This window comes from Suncus etruscus, chromosome 17, assembly GCF_024139225.1.
Source record: "Suncus etruscus isolate mSunEtr1 chromosome 17, mSunEtr1.pri.cur, whole genome shotgun sequence".
In the NCBI taxonomy this organism is placed as follows: Eukaryota; Metazoa; Chordata; class Mammalia; order Eulipotyphla; family Soricidae; genus Suncus; species Suncus etruscus.
In genome coordinates this window covers 40,572,115-40,596,408 of record NC_064864.1, presented here as the reverse complement: position 1 = coordinate 40,596,408, position 24,294 = coordinate 40,572,115, and the positions used below count along the sequence as shown (strand labels likewise).

The 24,294-nt window shown below is 41.6% G+C and overlaps 1 non-coding gene across 1 annotated transcript; it reads right to left on the bottom strand.

Annotated features, from left to right (window-relative positions):
* Positions 1-8,266: 8,266 nt before the first annotated feature.
* On the bottom strand, positions 8,267-8,430 carry LOC125995458 (U1 spliceosomal RNA). The gene has a single exon (XR_007490982.1). It is a non-coding gene; the product is annotated as a U1 spliceosomal RNA (small nuclear RNA).
* Between the last annotated feature and the right edge of the window lie 15,864 nt (positions 8,431-24,294).

Here is a 24,294-nt window from a genome sequence, read left to right as displayed (position 1 = left end):
TTTTCTTTTCTTTTTTTTGATTTTTAAATATATATATATATATATATATATATATATATAATCCTTCACCAGTACAACATTCCCATGACCAATATCCCAAGTGTCCTTCCTCTCCACCACACACCAGCCTGTACTCTAGACAGGCTTTCTACTTCCCTCATCAGTCACATTTTGTTATGATAGTTCTCAATGTAATTATTTTTGTGACTGCACTAAACGATCCCTGTGGTGAACTTCATGCTAGGAGCTGGACCCTCCAGTCCTCCTCTATTTTGTCACTGAGAATCATTACACAAATATTTTTCATTTTTCTCAAAACCCATAGATGAGGGAGACCATTCTGTGTTTATCTCTCTCCCTCTGACTTATTTCACTCAGCATAATAGATTCCATATAATCCATGTATAGGAAAATTTCATGACTTCATCTCTTCTGATGGTTGCATAATATTCCATTGTGTATATGTACCATATTTCTTTAACCATTCATCTATTGAGGGGCATCTAGGCTGTTTCCAGAGTCTGGCTATTGTAAACAATGCTGCAATGAATATAGGTATGAGAAAGGGATTTTTGTATTGTATTTTTGTGTTCCTAGGATATATCCCTAGGAATGGTATAGCTGGATCTTATGAGAGCTCAACTTTCAACTTTTAGAGAAATCTCCATATTGCTTTCCACAAGGGTTGGATCAGATGACATTCCCACCAGCAGTGAATAGAGTTCCTTTCTCTCCACATCCCTGCCAGCACTGCTTGTTCTCATTCTTTCTGATGTGTGCCAATCTCTGTGGCGTGAGATGGAACCTCATAGTTGTTTTGATTTGCATCTCCCTGATGATTAGTGATGTGGAGCATTTTTTCAAGTGCCCTTTAGTCATTTGTATTTCTTTTTTGTCAAAGTGTCTGTTTATTTCTTCTTGGAAATACTTGGGAAAAGGAATATGGGAGGTATTACTTACCCCAACTTTAAACTGTATTACAAAGCAATAGTTATTAAAACAGCATGGTATTGGAATAAAGACAGACCCTCAGATCAGTGGAACAGGCTTGAGTACTCAGAGAATGTTCCCCAGATATACCGTCACTTAATATTTGATAAAGGTGCAAGAAATCCTAAATGGAACAGGGAAGGCCTCTTCAATAAGTGGTGTTGGCACAACTGGCTAGCCACTTGTAAAAAAGCAAACTTAGACCTCCAGTTAACATCATGTACAAAGGTAAAATTCAAATGGATTAAAGACCTAGATATCAGACCTGAAACCATAAAGTATTAGAACAACATGTAGGTCAAACACTCCATGACATTGAGACTAAAGGTATCTTTAAAGAGGAAACAGTACTCTCCAAACAAATGAAAGCAGAAATAAATAAATGGGACTATATTAAGCTGAGAAGCTTCTGCAACTCAAAGAAAATAGTGCCCAGAATACAAGAGCCACCCACTGAGTGAGAGAAACTATTCACCCAATATCCATCAGATAAGGGGTTAATATTCAAAATATACAAGGCACTGACGGAACTTTACAAGAAAAAACATCTAACCCTATCAAAAAATGGAGAGAAGAAACCTTCCTGTTTTTAAAAGATCCCTTCACTCTCCCCTTTCCTTTATTTTTTGTTTGTTTTGAGGGCCACATCCAGATTCAGGGGTTACTCCTGGCTCTGTGCTTAGAAATCGCTCCGAGCAGGCTCTGGGGACCATATGAGATGCCAGGCATTGGGCCCTGGTAGGCTGCATGCAAGGCAAAAGTCCTACACTCTGTGCTAGCAATCCAGCCCTCACTCTCCCCTTTCCTTCATTGTTGTTTTGATGCTGTTGCTTTGATAAGTGGTTACACATACTTTGCTGTGGGACTTGAACATTTTTTTGTTTTTTTTTTAATTTTTTTATTTTGAATTATGAGAACAAAAGATGCAAAGAAAGAGGACAAGGTAAAGTTACAGTGAAAGGACAATCACCCATAACATAATTCTCAGAAGTCCCCTTGCTGATATCTTAACTTTGAACTTTCAGCCAAAGAACGTTAAGATAAATAAAACAGAATCCATGTACAATTACTTTGTCCCTCAAATCCCCAGATTGTAACACATTATAGTATTTTTAACAGCACACAAGGCAATCTAAAGCCATAAAACTTATGTAACTCCTTAAACATTAGAAGCATAGTATTTTTTACATTTCCATGTACATGCATATTAGCTTAAGTTAACCTCAAATTTTAAGTGGGTGCTTTTTAAGGATTAGAGTCAAAGGAGCACAGTAAAAACGGTGTTAGAGTGGCAATTGTTGTTTGCATAGGCCCACCAAAATATGAGAGGCATGGAAAGGAATAACCTTGGCCTAAATACAAAGAGATCCTACCCCTGAAGTTTCCTGGCATAAGACCAACTCTAGGCTTCAGGCAAGTTATCGTCTGATCCAAGACATTGTCCATAGTGCCAGCACACTTTTCACACAGTCTCTGTTGTTGGTATCATGTTTCTGTATTAAAGATTCTGGAATCTGCATATCCTAAATTGAAGTCATGATGTGGAGTGTCTTCTCGTTTCACCTCACCATGAAAGGGCAATACAGGAAGCCCTGTCCTGTAAGCAGGTCGTTGTTGTTAAGTCTTCTCAGTGTTAAGGGAAGTCTCTTTTGAGCAAGACGATGTCTGAGCAGTGGTAGGGTCTTCCATGGTAGAGGATTGCTTCCAGGTGATGTTATAGACAAACCTCACAATTAAGGGGCAATACAGCAAGCCCTGTCCAGTAAGCAGGTCATTGTTCTTGTTAAGTCTTAGTGTTAAGGGAAGTCTCTTTTGAGTAGATCGATGTCAGAGAAGCTGTAGGGTCTTCCCTGGTAGAGGAATGCCTCCAGGTGATGTTATATACAACCTTGGATGTTTTGTAGATGTCTTCTCTAGATCAGGGGTGAATGGAGAATGCCCATTCTTCTGAGGCCTGTACCAGATCTTTATGTCAATGTTCAGGGTGTAAGGTCTCATTGCACTACAAGATTTGTGTGTTCCCATCTCTATTAGATAAGAACTTATTGGTATATATAGTATTTTCCCATTTTAGTGTGCCTAAGCAAACAAGAAATAAAGCCACGTGGTGCTATCAGATATATGGGGACGTAAGAACATTTCCAACAATATCCATGACTTGGTTCAAACATAAGCATTAAACTGAGGGATTCTTTCACACCAAATTTCATATTGAGCAGTTCACAAAGAGAAGATAAAAAACATGGGGGGGGGATCATCACTGTATAAGAAAATATTCAGCAAAAGTTATAGCCGTCAAAGAAACACCTATAAAATGTTGAAGAGACATAAGTGTCCTTTTTATGCCTTTTAAAATAGTTGGGTGGGTGTTAACTCCAGGGCACCACTTTGGTCTGTGACTTAGGACTCTACAGTACTTAAGTTAGAAAGGGTAAATGAGGAGTAATGATGATAGGAGTTAAGGAAGTTAAAGAGAAATATGATCTTATGAAGGGGTATGCAAAAGGGCAGAGTACAAAATGGACATTCTGCATACATAAAAACATAATTCAATGATAGTGAGTACTATTAATGTTTCTTGTGCTATCGCCCCGCGCGATTTTGAAAATATAGACTGGACAGAGATTACCAGTGACTTCAAGAAGCTGGGAGGCCAGAAGTTCAGAGCCCCACCCAGACCCTCCCTAAGTAGCTGAATGGATAATGGGGGAAAGCCTAGAGTACCTTCAAGCTCCACCAAGGGGCCCAACTCACCGGCTTGCCCTGGCATGTGGCCCGGGGAAGCCCTGGAGATCTGGAGCAAGGCAGTAGAGGGGTGCTGGGGTTACCCAAGTCCCGCACCCCCACTAGGCCTGGTCAAGCAGACCTCCGGCATGGCGGGGGCCTGCCAAACCTCCTCCTGCTAGATTCCCAGCTCCAAGAAAGGAGAGATCCTTCAAGAAGCTGGGAGCCAGAGGTTCAGAGCCCCACCCAGACCCTCCCTAAGGAGCTGAATGGATAATGGGGGAAAGCCTAGAGTACCTTCAAGCTCCACCAAGGGGCCCAACTCACCGGCTTGCCCTGGCATGTGGCTCGGGGAAGCCCTGGAGATCTGGAGCAAGGAGGTAGAGGGGTGCTGGGGTTACCCATGTCCTGCACCCCCACTAGGCCTGGTTAAGAAGGCCTCCGGCATGGCAGGGGCCTGCCAAACCCCCTCCTGCTAGACTCATCCTTCTTTTTCTTTTTTCTTTTTTTCGGGCCACACCCATTTGATGCTTAGGGGTTATTCCTGGCTAAGCGCTCAGAAATTGCACCTGGCTTGGGGGGACCATATGGGACGCAGGGGGATAGAACCGCGGCCCTGTCCTTCCTTGGCTAGCGCTTGCAAGGCAGACACCTTACCTCTAGCGCCACCTGGCCGGCCCCTTGAACATTTTTTTCACTTGCCGTGTGTACTGAGAGTCACATGGATTCTCCAATGCTTATACATATCCAACTGTGGAGCAGCCTGAATCACTTGTTTGGGAGAAAGCAGACAGCAGAGCTGCCAGGTCCAGAATTTGGACATGCAGGACCCTGGAGATAAGAACTCAAGACCACTCAAGGCAGGTGCTCTAAGCCATATGCTTTTCCTGCAGATATCTAGATTTTCTTTCTTCTTTGTTTTGTTTTGTTTTTGATTTTTGGTTTTTGGATCACACCCGGCAGCGCTCAGGGGTTACTCCTGGCTCTATGCTCAGAAATCGCTCCTGGCAGGCTTGGGGGCCCATATGGGATACCGGGATTTGAACCATTGTCATTCTTCATGCAAGGCAAATGCCTTACCTCCATGCTATCTCTCCGGCCCCAGATATCTAGATTTTTTCTCCTAAAAAGGAGTGATCATGTTTCTACTTATGGGGTTAATATGACCATTGCACACTTCAATATTTTCAAGTGGTTTTGAGGAATGGAAAGCATGTGAGAAGCATTAAGCAAAAATAATAGTTAACTGTTATTATTATTAACCATAAAAGGTCATCAATGAAATATGTAGATGGGCCATGCCAGAATTGCTCAGGGAACTCTCCTGCTCCTGTGCTCAAGGGGTATAAGAGAGACCATGTGGCATCTGGGGTTGTAAATTGGATCAGCTGCATGCAAAGCAAACACTTTAATACCTGTATGATCTCTTTAGTCCTAATAAAATATTATTTAATATTATTAAGTTGACAATTAGTATTCACAAATATATAATTATATTATTGAATCATCTATCTGCTGATGAAAAATCCTGGAAGGAAACAGTTAAAATGTGGAGATTGTAAGAATAAACTTTTTTAGGGACCAAGGAGATACAGCAGGTAGGGCACTTGCCTTGCTCATGGCAGACATAGGTTCAATCCACATCATTCTATATGATCTCCTGAGGACCTTGAGTAGTTAATCCTAAGTGAAAAACCAGGAGTAACCCCAAACATCACCAGGTGATATGCAGAAGAAAAAAAAAGAAAAGAGAATTAACTGAGGGGCCGGAGCAGTGGCGCTAGAGGTAAGGCGTCTGCCATGCCCGCACTACTCTAGGATGAACCGAGGTTCGATCCCCCGGAGTCCCATATGGTCCCCCAAGCCAATAGTGATTTCTGAGCGCAGAACCAGGAGTAACCCCTAAGTGTCACTGGATGTGGCCCAAAAACCAAAGTCAAAAAAAAATCAGACTGGGCCCGGAGAGATAGCACAGCGGCATTTGCCTTGCAAGCAGCCGATCCAGGACCAAAGGTGGTTGGTTCAAATCCTGGTGTCCCATATGGTCCCCGTGCCTGCCAGGAGCTATTTCTGAGCAGATATCCAGGAGTAACCCCTGAGCATCACCGAGTGTGGCCCAAAAACCAAAAAAAAAAAAAAAATCAGACTAAAAAAGGTATTTATTCTAATTATGAAAAATATTTTTAAAAGAGACATCCCATCTGCAAATGCAGAACAGAATTTGTTTTGTTGACAGACCACTTGAGTTCAAGATTCTGTATTACCTGGTTTAAAAGCCTGGAAGAACCTACCATTTTTTAATAGGATGAAAATAGAATTACAATAAATGAAAATAGTAAAGGTCTTCAGGGGATAAAGAGATAGTAGACTGGGCAGGGTACTTGCCTTGCATACACTTAACCTAGGTTTCACCCCTAGTACCCATATGGTGCCCCAAGGCCTTTCAGAGTGATACCTGAGAGCAGAGCCAAGAGTAAATTGTGAGCACCTTTGGCTGAAGATTTTTCTAAAGATTATAATAAATTATACACAAAAAGTCTCTGCCTGGACCTGAGAGATAGGTCAATAGGCTGAACACATACTTTATATCTGAGAAGCCTCGTTTTGATGCCTGAACAATGAAGACCATTCCCCAGTACAGAGCTGGGAGTAGTAGACTCTGTATTGGGGCGCTCCCATCCCCAGGTCCTAAGTGTGAACTTAATCAATCAATACCACTGCCTTGGACTAGGGGAGATGGCTTAAAGACCTAGGATGCCTTCTATCCTCTCTCCCTCTCAACCCTGATCCATTTTCTTTCCCTATTTAACCCTCTTTACCAGGAATCAGGACCTTCCCTCTGCCCCAGTGAGCTGTCACCCAGCTCCCAAAGTGAAAGGACACTTTCCCAGTTCCCCATCTCTCACCCCAGCAAGAAGCTACAGCTACAGCTCCTGCTGATGCATTCAATGTGGCTCTTTTTCCTCCCACCTCCCCTCATAGTGGACTGTTTCTTGCACAGAATTCAGCTCCAGAGGGACCCCCAGCTCAAGGACATAACCTGATCCTAGACCATCTCTCAGTCTCCACAAGAACACAGTGCAAGATGAAAAAGTTCCCTGGATTTTATCCCTCCTCAGACTATCTCAAAAGACTAAAGGAGATATCAATATTTTCTTCATATGTTTCTGTAGACACATTTTCTTAATAATTATAACTCTTAGTGTTTTTCTCCATCTGTAGAGGTAGCATCTCCCTGTCTCCCCTTCTTTTTTATATCTGCGTAGTAGGAAATTCTAGTAGAAAAGTCTTGCTTGGGATATGAAATTAGGTCAAAACCATGGCATAGAGACTATAGAGCTTCTTATTTTTAACCTCAAATATGGCATTGTTCCTTTTTGCATAGGCACACTAAAATGGGGACATCTTATATATAGAAAGAAGTTCCTACCTAAAAGAAATAAGAACCCATAAATGTTATAGTACAGGGGTGTATAGTACAGGAATGCCTTCCACCCTAAACATTAGTCATGGGTACTTGACTTATGCCTCAATCAAATGGACATCGACTGTCCACCCCAAACCCAAGACCTCAACATTAGAATTGGCACAGTTTCCTGCACCAGCACAAGGAATCAAATTCCCTTTGGGAGAAGTCCTAATATTGCTCTGGTACCAATTTGCTCCAGGGTAGGTTCATATGACTTCCTGATGATGAGTAAACAACAATTTGATATAAAGGCAGATTGCTCTTCCTCACTACCTAATGGTGAGATGAAATTAGAAGACGTTCCATCCTAAGATCTGTGCAAAAACCAAGGTCTCTAATTAAAGAAGACTGACTTTGACAATCACAACTGAACAGAACTTCCCTGGGACCATACAGAAAGACCTTGGGGTTGGACAACCAACATGCCCAGAGACTGTAGTCAGTCTTCTAACAGTATGCTTCATGGGTGGAGACATCCTGTATCTTGTAGGCCAAGGAAGTTTTCTTTTTAATTCCCCCAAAGTTTACTGTGCCTATGCAAACAAAAACAAGCAAACAAAAAAAAAACTTCCCACACCTGCCCTCACCCCCTTTTTGGTTTCTTTCTTTAATTTTATTAATATCTTCTAGACAGGGACTCCCAACTTTTACATAGAACCTTAGAACTTGAATAATTTTCTTCTGCTTCATATTTCTCTATCTTTCTACACATTGAGAAAAGAAAAAAAAAAAAGTGGATGGGACCCAGGGGCCAAGTGGTCTCAGGAGCATTGAGTAAAAAAAAAAAAAAAAAAAAAAAAAAAGATAAAGGTAAGATCTAAATACCCAAGCATAATGACAATAAAATCAAGAGACCTAAGCTAAACACAAAATGGACTAGTAGTCTAGGGGCTAAAGGTGAAGGTATGGCATGCATACTGGTAACTATGGTGGAGGGAGGTTATCACTGGTGTTGGGAATGGCCCTAATTCACTGCCACTATATGTCTGAAATACAACTGTGAAAGATTTGTAATTCACCATGGTCTCAATAAAATTTAAAAAATGATAAAAATAAAAGATTTAGGGTACATGCTTTTTTTTTCAGGGGAGAGCGTGAAAGCAGTCCCCCACTACCACAAATTATGCAGTCGAGTTTCCCACATTTGGGGCAATCGCAGGGGTCAGCACATCCAGAGTGCAATGGATAAGCCTCACCCTGGGAAAACCACCTTCGTGATCATGGTATCTCCCCTGCCAGGTAAATATAGGGTACATGCTTAACATGTGGAAGGTCTGGGCTTGAGCCCAGCACTGCATGGTGTCCCCAAGTACTGATGGGAATGGTCATTAAGCAAAGTGTCAAAAGTAGCCCCAGAGTAGACCATGTTAAGCTTTGTAACAAGAAAGAAATCCAGAGCTGGTATCCTGGACCAGCTATGGACCAAGCAGAGAGGGCAAGGATGGAGTGCCTGAGAGCTGTGAAGAGCTGTTACCTCTTGGAATAATCTCTGGAAGGAATGTCTCCATCTGGGCCTCATGCTTCGATATCTTCCTCCACCTCTGCTGGTGTTGGGTTCAAAGAGACAGGCTCAACCCAACAGCTGGGAGCTGGAAACTTTGCTGGGCATGATATGTCTAAAGCCTTTCTATATCCTTGAGGCCCAGCAATGACTTGCCTAACAAATGCTTCTTTCTATTCAGTTGATCTGTAAGTGCAGCCACCCCTCTGCTTCCCTGATTCCCAAAGGCTCAAAGCCACTTCCTTCAAGTCTGGCAGAAATTCTTCAGGAATCAATTAATCTAATCTTATCATAACTTATTACATAATAAACAAAAAATCAAGACTCAATTGCTTTAAATTATATGTTTTAGGTATGTATGTATGTATATATGTATGTATGTGTATACGTGTGGTATATATAATTTTAATATTCCTGGGTTTTCATCCAAGAAATTCTCAACTCCTAGAAAACTGGGTACAAACTAAAATACTTTCTCCTTATTTGTCATCTCCCTCTTCAATTATTTAGGCATCCAAGAAACTGAGCAGAGAAGAGGCCCCTAGTTTCACTGCCTGGAGAAGTGGGCAGGACACTCCCAGCCATGCCCCAGCAACAGGGACTCTTCCCCTTCTGGGCCCCAGATTCACCTACAGGTGCCTCTCCACCTCTCACCACAGCTTTGCTTGGTGACCCCTCTTTCTGCCTCTAGAAACTGCTCAATCCTTTCTGCATCTCTCTCACTTCTGTTTACCAAATTTTCATCTTTTTCATCCAAGCTCTCCTCTCCAGAAGAACTCAGTCTCCCTAACCCACTTTCCAGTCTCCTTCCACCACTGTTCAGTCTTCTCTCTCTGTCCTCATTCTTATTCCCTTTCATATTTTTCATTATTATTTTACTTTTTAATTATTGACTTATTGTGGAAATATGAGTTGAGTATGTAGGTACAGCATCATCATACCCTGTCTGCTCTGAAGTGTTGATCACCCTTCTCCATTGTCCATAAAACCCTTCTTTTCACCCCATCATTCCTAGACCACCTACTCCTTTGTCAGAGTGCCAGGGTTTATTGTCACTGGACATTGTTTAGCCTCTTGCTTAATTTCTGTTATCCCATCAATGGGCCAGAAAATCATCTTCCTACTTAGTTCATTTAGTATGACACTTTGTGGTTCCATCTATATTATGGAAGAGAAAAATATTTTAGCTTTTTTTTTTCTGTAGCCAAGGACTCTTCTATTAGGTATGTATTCACATCTTCTCTTTTTTATATTGTTTATTTTATTTACTTATAAGGGACAGTGTTTGGGTCACACTGGGTGGTGCTCAGGCTTACACATGGCTCAGAGATCACTCCTGGTGATGCCTGAGAGACCATAGCTGGTGAATAAACCAGTTGATTGAGCCAGAAATTGAACCAAAGTCACACATGCAAGGTAAGCACCTTAACTTCTTTGTGAGTTTATGCTTCCTCCAATCCCCTAAATTTTCTATTAAAATGTTAAAATCACCTGGAGGGTCAGATCCACCCACAGGGAGGGGCTGCTGTTTGGAATAAAGAATAATTGGGCTGGCTGGCTGGGAGGGAGGAGGACAGCTGAAAGACGCTGCATGAAAAGCTTAGCATAGAAGTCATGTGAGGAAATGCACATGGAGGTTAGGACCATGAAATAAAGCTGGCTAACTCCTAAACTTTAATTGACTGCCTGTTGATCATTTCTCCGAACTTTCCTTTAACACCTCACCTGGCATCCATCAGGCACTTGGATTGTGCCCAGCTCTTGGTTGCTGTGAATTGGACTAGCAGGCTCATACCTGGTATGTTCAAGTTCAGGTGGGGCCATGGATTGAACTCCTTGTCTCACTCAGCCAAATTCTCACAAGGTAGGTGCTCTGCCATTAAATTGTCCTCAGGCTCTGCTTACTTTCTAATGCAGAGCTATTCTAATGTAGAATAAGTTGAGCAAGCCCTAGATAAGATTCTAGGGGACTTGATATTACTGGATATTGACTTAGGCTGGGATTGCTTGAAGATGCAATAAATGGGTTTTTAAGTCCGAATCTGGTAGAGGCACATCAGTGGTATAGAAGTATATGTATAGGTCTAAACCACTGCAAGCAGGTGATCCAAACTACAATAAGTAAACTTGGAAATGTGCCTGCAAGGAGGCAGGCTTGGGGGTGGAAGGGAACCTGAGGATATTGGTAGAGGGAAAAGGACTGTCTAGTGGCAGAACTCGTGTTGGAACCTTGTATCCTTAAAATCTATTATGAACAACTTTCTTTTCCTTTTTCTTTTTTTTCTTTTTCTTTTTTTGGTTTTTGGGCCACACCCGGTAGTGCTCAGGGGTTACTCCTGGCTGTCTGCTCAGAAATAGCTCCTGGCAGGCACGGGGGACCATATGGGACACCGGGATTCGAACCAACCACCTTTGGTCCTGGATCGGTTGCTTGCAAGGCAAACACCGCTGTGCTATCTCTCCGAGCCCTATTATGAACAACTTTCTAAGTTGTGCCTTAATTAAAAATTAATTCATTGAACAATAACCTCAAAGTGAAGTACATATGCTAAAAACAAACAAACAATAACAATAACAACAAAAAGCAAGCCTCAGACCTCAAAAAAAAAAAAAACTATTCTGAATGGAAGAAATGATAGAGAACTTAAAGTGCTTGCCTTCCTGCTAAAAAAACAGTTCTGCTCTTTGCTTCAGTTGCCTTTGGGCATTTTAATTCCTTTATTATGGTTTTTTTCCTTGTTGTTTGTTTTCTGGGCCACACTCAGCAGCATTTTAGGGGTTATTCCTGGTTCTGCATTCAGAAATTGCTCTGGGTGGGCTTGGGGATATGGGATATCGGGGATTGAACTCAAGTCAGCTGTGTGCAAGGCAAGAGCCCTATCCACTGTGCTATCACTCCAGTACCCCTATTATATTTCATGAGAAGGACATATGAGAAAGATCATTCTGTCTATCTCTCTCCCTCTGACCAACTTCACTCAGCACAACACTGTCCAGATCCAGCCATATAGCAGCAAATTGCATGATTTCCTCTGGCCTTCAGTAGGAAACTTTTATTTCTATGAATGTTGACCACTGGCTGATCTTCAACGATCGAATAATTCCCAGGTGTGTCTGTGCTGTCACTTAGTCAGTCCTCTGGGGTTTGGTGCTTCTGCGACTTCACCCTTTTTCTTTGGAGGTTTTACTGTGTGATCCCTTCAGAGATGTCTGTCAACAATGCCCCTAAGGACAACAACCTTAGGGTTGTTTCCGGGTTCTTCCAAGGATGCCTTTCCCACCTCTCACTATATGTGTGAGGTATATTTTGGAGCATATATATTTTGTGTATTATATATACATACTTTATATATATACATATATCTTATATATATGCACAAAAATACACTTACCTTGCATGTGGCTTACCAAGGTTTAATCTCCAGAATCCCATATAAGATCCTAGCACCACCAGGAATAACACCAGGAGTGACCCTGGAGCACTGCTAGGTATGGGGAGGAAAACATATATATAATATGCACATATATATATGTATATTTCTTATTCTATCAGAGTGTGGCCATGCTCTATAACCTCAAATCCAGTTACTTAGGGTTTTTTTTGGGTCACACTTGGCTGTGCTCAGAGACCATTCCTGGTGGATTCAGGGGACCATATGGGGTGCCAGGGTCAGCTGCATGTGAGGCAAGCACCTTACCTACTACACTATCTTTCTGGCCCTTTATCTGACTTCTGAAACATCCATTTCACCATCTATGGGGTTGATGTGAACTAGCCATTACATTTCATTTTACACAGCACAGTCTCTGTAGTGTCTTGCCCTTGCTCTTCCCATTCTGCTTTTTTCAGGTCAGTGTGTCTATGGTGTCTGTGAATTCTTACTGTTTGAAGCTAAAATATTTAACCAAACAGGTTATTTATGCTTTTTTATGATGCTTTTTTAAAATCTTGATTTTTTTTCTCAGAGTTTCCATCAAATTTGCCTCCTAGACCTTATAATATTTTCCTGTGGCTATGAGAGATCACCACTCACTTGGAGACTTCAAACACTAAACATTTATTTTTTCATAGGTCAGGAGGCCAAAATAAAGTCTAGAGTCAAAGTCTAAGCAAGGACCAGAATCCAGGTATTGGTAGGGTCAAGCTCCCTCCAAGGACTGAATGAAGAATTCTTGCTTGTCTCTTCCAGTTTCTAAGCTCCAAGTTCAAATTTCTGTCCACCCTAGAGAGTCTGTCTTCCCTTCTTGTCACTAGGTAGAGGGCCTGCTCAATTTATCCAGAATAATCTTATCTTCATGTGGCACCTGCAAAGACCCTTTCCCCCATTCACAGGATCAGGCATGGAAATAGGTTTGGGAATGCTTACTTGCAACCACATCTCCTAAATCCAGCAATGTTTCCCCTTCAACTTTCCAGGGTAGTACTCCCTTGGTCTCCCAGTTCCCGGACAGGCCCATACAGCCTAACCCTTTAGCTTGCCTAGTATAATGGAGTCAAGAATGGTCATGGAAAAAAATGGTTCCTTTCTTCTGCTGAACTATAAAAGTGCCTCAAAACAGTCTTTTTCCAAACATTAAGTATATTTTCTTCTGTTTTTATTATTCTTTGGCCATACCTGGTGGTGCTCAGGGCTTATTCCTGGCTCTGCACTCAGGAATCACTCCTGGTGGGCTTTTTTAGGCCATAAGAGATTCTGGGGATCATCCCGGGTCAGCTACATGCAAAATAAATGCCCTACCTGCTGTGCTATAATTCAGAACTTCTTTTATTTTTGTTTTAGGTTCATACCTACTGGTGTTCTAGATCTGCATCCAGGGGAGCAGGTGGCGCTGAGGATAGACCTGGCTTCTAATATGCAAAATATATAGTCCAAACTTTGAGTTATCTCTTCAACTCCTAAATATAAATAGTTCTTATGAAAGCTGAGAGTTCTTATTTATGCTAAAACTATAAACAGTTTTTTTACACCAATCATCAAATGCAACATACAAAAAAGAAAAAAAATTTCTTGAGTCTTAGAAATTAAAGTATGAACAACATCTCATTTGATCAAAACAAACAAGCTCTTAGACTATATTTTATTTGGGGGGAGTCAGCGGTTTGAGTGGGGCACATCTTTCAGTACTCAGGACTTACTCTTGGCTCTGTGCTTAGGTATCACTCCTGCTAGGTTCAGGGGACCTTATTAAGTGCCAAAGAATCAACCAGATTTGGTTGAGTGCAAAGCAAGTACTCTAACTGCGATACTATCACGATGGTCCTCTTACAGTCCATTTTCTTTTTCTTTTTTTTTCCCCTAGTTTTGGGGCAACACTTGTAGATGTGCAGTGGTTACTCTCAGCTGTGCACACAAGAATAACTCCTAGTGAAGCTCAGAAGAACCATAGGGAAGCAAAGGAATAAATGCCCTACCTGCTCCAGTCCGTTTTCTTAATTTTAGAGACGAGAAAACAGAGACTAAGATAGGGTAAAAATTTGTAAGAAAGCACACAGTAGGGGCCCGGAGAGATAGCACAGCGGCATTTGCCTTGCAAGCAGCCGATCCAGGACCAAAGGTGGTTGGTTCGAATCCCGGTGTCCCATATGGTTCCCCATGCCTGCCAGGAGCTATTTCTGAGCACACAGCCAGGAGTAACCCCTGAGCACCACCGGGTGTGGCCCCCCCCCAAAAAAAGCACACAGTAGGGGCCAGAGCAATAGCACAGTGATTCAAGGTGTTTGCCTTGAATGCAGGACTTACCCTGGTTCAAATCTCAGCATCCCATATGGTCCCCTAAGCCTGCCAGGTGCAATTCTGAGTGCAAAACCAGGGGTAAACCCTGAGTGCCACTGGATGTGACCCAAAAACTAAAATTAAGAAAAATGGGGTGGGGGAAAAAAGCACACAGTAACTATTTAGACTTAATTCCATCAAACTGTGGCCTTGACTATACCAAACTATCTTTGTGATTTGTTTGGTTTTAATCCAGACCCAGGAGGGTTCAGGGCTTATTTCTGACTCTGCACTCAAGTATTATTCCTGGGAATTTGGGAATCCACGTCAGGTGCCAGATATCAAACCCAGGTCAACTACATGCAAGTCAATTACCCTACTTCTTTTTTGTGATTTTTTTTTGTTTGTTTTGTTTTTCGGGCCACACACATTTGATGCTCAGGGGTTACTCCTGGCTAAGGCTCAGAAATTGCCCCTGGCTTGGGGGGACCATATGGGACGCCGGCGGATCAAACCGCGGTCCTGATTCTTGGCTAGCGCTTGCAAGGCAGACACCTTACCTCTAGCGCCACCTCGCCGGCCCCTTTTTTGTGATTTTTATGAATGAGAAAAGTCAGCACAGAAACAGTAACTGGCTCAGATGTTACAAACGATGGTAAATGGGTTCCAGTTCCAGCTTATTATTCTTTGTACTATATCACACTACAGACTGCTCATACAGAGAGGGCTTTAGAGCTGACAAGTATAAGTGCCCCCAGAGTTCAGAAAGGGCACCTGGGGCATAGCTCAGTGGTAGAGCACTTACCTTGTATGTGTGAGGGGGGAGGAAGAAAAGAGTAAGAAAGGAAGGAAGGAAGGAAGGAAGGAGGGAGGGAGGGAAGGAAGGAGGGAAGGAGGGAAGGAGGGAAGGAGGGAGGAAGGAAGGAAAGAAGGAGGGAGAGAGAGGAAGGAAGGGAGGAAGGAAAAAAGGAGGGAGAAGAAAAGGAGGAAGGAAGGAAGGAAGGAAGGAAGGAGGGAAGGAGGGAAGGAAAGAAGGGAGAGAGGGTGGGAGGGAAGGAGGGAAGGAGAGAGGAGGGAGGGAGGGAAAGAAGGAAGAGGGAAGGAGAGAGGAAGGAAGGGAGGGAGAGAGGGAGGGAGGAAAGAAAGAAGACCTAAACACTATAGTTAGAACCTGAGTGTGCCCCCCAAGAATAAACAAAAGCAACAACAACAAAAAGTTTCCCACGAAGTCACATGTGAGGTCAATGGAATGACACCAAACCTGCTCTTGAACTGCTTTTCTAGAAACAAGAAAACACAAACACTGTTGATTCTGTGAATTGGGAACCACAGCTGAGTTAACTTGAAACTCTTCCTATGTGGATTTTTACTGCCTCAGTTACCATCACTTTGTCTTGTCATTTTGACAGCAAAAATGTAGGTTCCCTTAGGCTGAGATGTAGGGTAGTGGTTTAGAAGAGAGGACACAGTTAAGTATCACAGCACATTTCCCTAACAAATACTGAAACCAAAAGGTGGCTGAGGATTTCTATTCTATCATGTGAGTATATAACCTGTCTTTTCTAGCTGCTCCTTTCCCTTTCCACGGTCTTTTTATATTTTTCTTCATTCAGCATTTGCTGAATCATTTGCTGAGCCAAGGAAAGAATTTGGGGTTATTGCGGAAATTGTACAATGGTTAAGGTACAATGGTTAATTGTACAATGACACCCAGTTTGTATCTTTAGCACCACATATAGTCCCCCAAACACTTCCAGGTGTGATCCCTGAGCAAATAGCCAGGACCATCACTATAAGTGCTCAACCCCTCCCTAAAATAATTTTGGGTCATTGCCGGTGGTTTGAAAAGATCTATATTCCTGCCCCATCCAGGTGCTGCTCCTAAAAGGGTCTCCTGTACATAATTAAACATGCTCAAGTGGATTCCCACCTTCTCTGACCTTTTTAAATTGTCCCTCACCTTTAGAAAAGCAAAGCTTGGTAGGGGCATACCAGAGACCTGAGTGAAAGCAATGCTTAGGCTTTAATTACATGGGAATATGAAACCCAACCATTCAAAAGCTGCAGTTTGATAGCTTCTACTAATGTTAAATATCATATGAGCCAGTGACTCCATCCTAGCTAGATGAAAGCTCAGATTTACAACACAATGTGAGCAAGATGTTCCAGCTTTATTCATAATATCTTGAACTGAAGAGAACCCAATATCTTGCATATAAAAAATTGAGATAGAGTCTCAACATGAAAATTAATCAGCGGTAATAGGAAAAAACTTTTGATTTGCACAAAGTGGGAATGAATCTCAAAAGCTACTGAAGGAAAAAAGTCAGACACAGAGATCCCATTAATATAAAACTTCAAGAAAGTCAATTTAACATATAATAATGACAGAAAGCAGAGTCATAGTTGCCTAGGGCTAAAGGTAGAGGGCAATTGACTCTAAAGGGCAAAGGGGGCTAATGGAAATGTTCTAGTTCTAAATTATGGTGGTGATTATAGGAGTATACACATTTATCAAAATGTATACTTGAAATGAATGAATCTTATTATATGCAAATTATTCCTCTTGTACACAGTCAATTCAGCTCATTCCTCAGCCTCCCCTAAGCCCCCCTCCCCCCAACACTGTCAGGTATAATTCTTGAGCACACAATCAGGAGTATCCTTGGAGCGCTGTCATATATGGTCTAAAAACAAAACAAACAATAAAAAGTAATTATGCAGAAAATAAATATAAAGCATATATAAAGACTATTGTAAATGCATCATCTAAACGTTAATAAATTAAGAATATATGAACATCACCAGGAAACAAACCTCTACCAGGGAAGACCCTACCACTGCCCTGGCATTGACTTACTCCAAAGAGTGTTCTCTTAACACCCAGATGACTTAGCAACAGCAACAACCTGCTTACAGGGCAGGGCTCTCCGCATCTAATGGTGAGGTGAAACTAGCAGACACTCCACATCATCCTGACTTCGATGAAGAAAATGCACAGAAATCAGAATCTTTAACTACAGAAACCTGACACCAACAACATCTAATGTGCAAAAAAATTTTCACTGGGACCTCAAAGAATGACTCAGGGGTTGGACAATCTAGTATGCCTGGAGCCCAGAATTGGTCTTATGCCAGAAAACTTCAGAGGTAAGGTCTCCTTGTATTTAGGCCAACACTTTTTTTTCCATTTTCCTCATATTTTGCTGGACCTATACACTCTCATACCATTACTACTGTATTTTTTTAAAACTCTATCCTTTAAAAAAAAAGAACTTAAAAAAAAAGAATATACAAAGATGAACTAGAAATGAATTAGAAAATAGATGAAAATTAAAGAGTTCTTATTAATAACTTTACTGAGGTCAGAGAGATATTAGAGCAGGTAAGGTACTTGCTGTGCACATGACTAGCCTAGATTCAACCCCCAACACTGCCTAAGGTAAACTAAACACTGTCAAGAATGAAACTATGGCATAATTTGAGGAAATATTGTACTTTTATTTTTAGAGGTTATTTATTGAGAGATTGGACCACAGTTGCTGGAACTCATGTACTTCTCCCCGTGTAGTATTGGAGTTTGCTTCTGGAAGTTATCTGGGACCATGCAGTGCACAGGTAAAATCCAGAGCTACAGTGTGCAGAGCTTACATGTGTGTATTCTAGTTCTTTGAGCCTCTCCACAGACCCCATACTCAGTTTATTCCCAAACATTATAAAGATATACTAGTCATTAAAATTTTTTATTGGTTTAGAAGAGTCACACCTAGCAGTGGTCAGGGTTTTCCTTAGTGGGGGTCAAGAGATCATGTGTGGTGCTGGGGAGCAAATTTGGGTCCATTGCATGCAAAGCAAGTGTCCTACCCCTGTGCTATCTCTCCAATCCCCATTCAGAAAATTTTGATTCCTATCACACTAGGCTCATAGTACAGTGACTAGAGCATTTTCCTTGGATATGGCAATCTGGATTCAATCCCAGATGATCCTATAGAAACCACAAGAGTGATCCCTGGGGAGAGAGCCAGGTAAGTCCTAAGCACTGCTGAGAGTGATCCAAAAATAAACAAACAAAGTGAAAAGTAAATAAAAAATAGACCAGTATTATTTGATAATCTAGATTATTGTTGTCACATTCCCAATAGCACTGCTCATGGGTGAAAGATCTGGCAGCTTCACTAGGCTGTTAGTATACTTGTGTCTCAAACATTGACATCTTAAAATAAGCCAATTTTATTCTAACATATTTTCTTTCTACTACATTAGGACATGATATAGATGGTGTAGAAATCATTAGATTAGGTGGTTTCTAGGAATTTCATTCCTTATTAGTTGAGGTGTCACTTGAAATTTACATGTCACTTGTAAATCTGATGAAATTGCGGATCATTGCACTAGCACAAGTGAAATAATAAAGAAACTGTTAGAGAGGAAAAATAGAAGCTGTTTTTCAGAAATAGAGCTATTCTTAGAAAATGTAAGAGTTCATTACATGTCATTAGAGTCAGTAAAGGGAATGATGGTAGCAGTTGTAGGAGAGCTATAAAAGGGATGGTATATAAATATGCAATGGTTTTATTTTTCTTAATAAATATCAGCTCTGCTTTGTAAAGCTTACTACACTCCCAAGCAAACCCTACACCACCAGAGATGGGGTAGAGGGTGATGAAGACCAGGCATTTGCCATGAATAATTTCTCTACTGCCCTTAAATATTTTACTCCATGTGGTGAGGATTTGGCACAGTGTAAGCTAAGAAATGAGGATGCACTCTTTCCTCCCTTTCGGCAGAAGATCTCAACAGACAGGGTACTTGGCCCCAACAATGGATATTGTGCAAGAAAGCTTTCACTTGGGGGGCCGTGTCAGTCCTCTATGAAGTTCTCCTTAGATAGCTTAGTTTTTGGTAGTGGTGGTGATGGTTTTGAGGGAAGATAAGGAAAGAGAAAACAGTGAGAAAATAAAATAAAAGGGGAAGAGATATGGTGTTAGCAGAATATATGCTGAGCAAGTACAAGCCCTAAATTGGATCCCTGGTACCATTAGCAGTGGTTCTGGTAACTCCTAATCATCATTAAATGTGGCTCTGTAAAAAAATAAATAAATAAAAGGAAAAAGAGGTGAGTACTCCAGTGACAGGTATGATATTGTAATTATGAACACAGAAAACCATTATTACCAATATTATAAGTTATAGACTTAATGAATATTCATTAAAAATAAATCATGCTTATATATGCTTATTTTTATATTATCTCATCACTAGTCCTGTAGGGCTGGTAAAAAAAGAGAAATACAACTTTCTTTTTATATTTCTTATTTTTCCATTAAATAATATTGGTAAGAAAAATAAATAAAAGAATAGTTAAATGGGCCGGGAGAGATAGCACAGTGGTGTTTGCCTTGCAAGCAGCCGATCCAGGACCAAAGGTGGTTGGTTCAAATCCCGGTGTCCCATATGGTCCCCCGTGCCTGCCACGAGCTATTTCTGAGCAGACAGCCAGGAGTAACCCCTGAGCACTACCGGGTGTGGCCCCCCCCCAAAAAAAATAATAGTTAAACAAAGAGGAAAAGGGGTGGTTATGTATGGGCTTACTTAGAAAAGAAAAAGTAATATCAAATATTAAAGTATTGGGGGCCAGGGGTGTGACTCAGTAGCAGGGCTCATGCCTTGCATGTGTGAGGGGAAGAGCAACTCCTGAGCAATAAGGCCCCCCCCTTTTTTTTCTTTTAAGAAACTCTTTTTTCTTTAGATATGTCTGAGCATATATATTTTTAGTTTTTGTCATGGGTCTGTTTTCTTCTTTCTTCACTCCCAAATCTACCAGCAATATAATGTAGCACCACTTCTTCCTGCAAAGGCATATTAAAAATAGGGGAAATTTTACCTGTAAAAACAAGCTCTTATCTACTAAGGATAAGAACTTATACTTTTTTACAACACAGGGACATCTCCCACCCTGAATGTCTGTCATGGGGAACCAACCTAGACTCCAGGGAAATAGGCACCGTCCGTCCAGCCTTGACTCCAGGATCCCAGACATAGAAGCAACAGAGTTCTCCACAACAGCTCTGGAACCAAGTCCCCTCCAGGGCATTCATAATACTGCCCTGAAGCCAATGTACACCAGTTCTAAATTGATAACCTGACAACGAGGAAATGGGAACAACTAGATCTAAGAGCAAGTTATCCTTCTCCACCAGCCAACGATAAGACAAAATCAGAAGATCTGTGCAAAAACCAAGATTGCTATATACAGATGACTGATTGTTACAACCAGGACTAGACAGTATGCATCCCAGGACCAACAACAACAACAACAACAACAATAACAACAAAAAGCTCTAACCTAGCTTTTGGTCTATAATCTGCTCAACAAACAAGATCTCCAATTCCAGAGGTCTGACTGAGACAACCGCAAGTGAACAGGTCTTCCAGAAACATAACGAAAGAATCTGTCCCAGGCTCCATGCTAGGAGCAACGTAATGACCAAGGACACCAAATACAGAAGATGAATTAAAATGACACTGAAGAAACAGAACTGCTAGAACCACAAAGAAAGCCTTCATCATAAGCTCCATTCCTTGAGCTGCACAGTCACCAAGATCTCTAGATACGTAGTCTAATTTTACCATCCATGACGAAGCAAAAGTCTTCCATACACCACAAAAGCACCGAAGGGAGAGTAAATGATCATGCAAGGAGTCTATAGTGAATCCCATGACAGTATACTTCAGGGATGGAGAAACTCTGTATCTCCTAGGCCAAGGGAATTCCCTCTATAATATCCCCAATAATTACTATGCCTATGCAGAGGGAAAAAGAAAAAAAAGGAAAAAATGCACAAAATAATCATTTTTCCACATATATATTTATTTATTGATTGTTTTTTTGATTTCTTTATTTTGGTATAGATATTGAAGTTGATGTCTCCTTTTTTATTTTATATTATTTTATCTTATCTTTCTCTTTCTTTTTGCACTCTGGCATGATTTGAATTCAGAACTGAGACTATTGTGTGGTGCTTCTCTTTATTGCTGTAGGGCTCACTGGATATTTAATTTGACATTTATTTTTGTATTGTTATGGTGTTTCAATGACCTTTTTCATGTCCTCTCTCAAACTGAGGCTGATAGCCACTAGAAGGACTCCGCCCATTTTCAGCATATTTTAATTAATTAATTAATTAATTATATTTATTTTTGCTTAATCTTTACCCCATTCTATTGCCTTTCTTTTCCTCAAACAAAACCACATAACTCGATTTATCTAGGTTAGCCTCTCAAATAGAGGGAGAAACAAGGGAGGGCACCAGGACCAAATAGATGTATGATCATTGATAGTAAGCTAGACAAAGAGGGGACCACCTACTCTAGCAGCCTGGGGGGTGATGGTGGGGGATATGGGTTGCAGAAAGGGAATGGGGAAGGGGGAAGGACAAATTTGGTGGTGGGTATTCCCCTGATTCAATGTTAATATGTACCTAAAATACTAATGTGAAAGATATGTAAGCCACTATGATCAAAATAAAAATGAAAAAAAAAAAAAAAGATCCTGAGCAACAATGGGTGTGACCCCCCAAAATGAAACATAAAAGAAATTGGCATATAAATGTGGCATTTTTATACATTAGATTGATAAAAAAGGAAAAAGAAGAAAAATGATTATCAATTTGTGTGTGAAATGTAAATTTCAACAGTGCTTCTAGTACTGTAACAAATATGAGGGCTGGAGAAATAGCAGCAGGTGGGCCCTGATTCACTTCCTAGAATCACATATGGTCCCCTGAGTGCAGAACCTGTAGTCCCTGAATACCTCTGAGTGTCACTAAAAAAAGTATCTTCCAAAATAAAACCAAACATTTATTTTAACGTGAACATAGCTTTCAAAATTCAAGAGTACCATTTTGGGGTAATCTGTTTCACAGAAGCAATAACATTACACAAACAAGTTCAAGGATATTTATTGTAACATGATTTTAAGAGGCATGAGGCATCTAGTGGTGGAGGGTAAGAGCAACTTGATAAGAACCTCAATATGTGCAGATTGTGATATGGAGGGCTACAGAGACTTTATGCTGGGGAATGGGACCCAGGCCTTGTGCAAGCAAGGCTGGTGATTTGCCACTGAAAGACAGACACTGCTGGCTTCTTACCCAACTTTGCAAAAGAATGAGTTATTTGAGAAGCACCCATATTGTTCTCCCAAAAAGATCAAACCAGTTGACACTCCCATTAGCAATTGATGAAGATAGCTTCTTCCCACATTCTTACCAATATTGGTTGTTTTTGTTTTTTGTTATGTGTGCCAGTCTCACTGGTGTGAGTTGATCTCTCTCTCTCTCTCTCTCTCTCTCTCTCTCTCTCTCTCTCTCTCTCTCTCTCTCTCTCTCTCTCTCTCTCTCTCTTTTGGTTTTTGGGTCACACCCGGCAGCGCTCAGGGATTACTCCTGGCTCTATGCTCAGAAATTGCTCCTGGCAGGTTCGGGGGACCATATGGGATGCCAGGATTCCAACCTCCATCCTTCTGCATGCAAGGCAAATGCCCTACCTCCATGCTATCTGTTAGGCCCCTTATTTTTGTTGTTTTTTTCTGTTTGTTTGGGGCCACACCCGGGGACGCTCAGGAGTTACTCCTAGCTATGTGCTCAGAGATCACTCCTGGCTTGGGGGACCATATGGGACACCGGGGATTGAACCGTGGTGCATGCAAGGTAAACACCTTACTGCTGTGCCACTGCTCCGGCCCCTATATCTCATTTTTGATTTGCATTTGCCTAATAATAAGTGATAAAGTGCATTTTTTCATATGCCTTTCATATACCTTGTATGTCCATGTCTAATTTTTTGAGACCATTCTGGATTTCTCAAAACACTCATGGGAGTGACCTCTAATCATGAACCTAGATATTGTCCTTTAGCACCTCTGGGCATGGCCAAGTTACTCCACCATAAAACATAACAGATTAAATGAGCATTCCTTTTAGGGGCATACTCAGCAGTGTGTGGGCTACTTCCTGCCTAGTGATCAGGAAAACCGATTAGGTATCTGGGATCAAACCTGGGACTCCCACATGCAAAGCATCTATGCTCTATCTAGTCTTTTGAGCCATCTCTTGACCCTGGACACGTTCCTTGAAAATTTTTTTTTTTTTTGGTTTTTGGGCCACACCCGTTTGATGCTCAGGGGTTACTCCTGGCTATGCGCTCAGAAATTGCCCCTGGCTTGGGGGGACCATATGGGACACCGGGGGATCGAACCGCAGTCCTTCCTTGGCTAGCGCTTGCAAGGCAGACACCTTACCTCTAGCGCCACCTTCCCAGCCCTCCTTGAAAATTTTAGCTTACCAAGAGTGGGACACAATGAAATGTAAAATTTGATAGCCATTGAAGATATTAAAATTGCTAATAAAACCCTTCCCACAAAGAATGATTTCATTCTGGAAAACTATTTAGCCCTCAATAGGGGCCACATTTGTAGTGGTCCCAGTGGTGGTGCTCAGAGGCTGTGTGCCAGGGCCACCAGGGGGAGACCTGGAAGTCCCTTGGGCCAACAGGCCACATCTAGTGGTGCTCAGAGCCATGGGGCTCTTCCTGCAGGGCTGGGGTGAGGGTGGGCATACATGGCCAGAGACATGGTAGGCATGTACTCCACCACTTGATCCATCTCCCTGGTGCAGGTCTGGATAGAATCAATAATCAACATTATTAAATATTTTGGTGAGTGCCCGCCTAAGGTCAGGAGCCCACTTCCAGTGAGACTTGGCAGTCAGTACTTGCCTGAAAGCCCTAGGCAGGCTGTGTTCTGTAGGTTTTGTGTGTTGGGGGCCTCCAGGGCTAGCCCCCAGGTACTTGGGGGATGAGAGGAGCAGGGTGGGCCCAGTGATTGTCCTTGAATT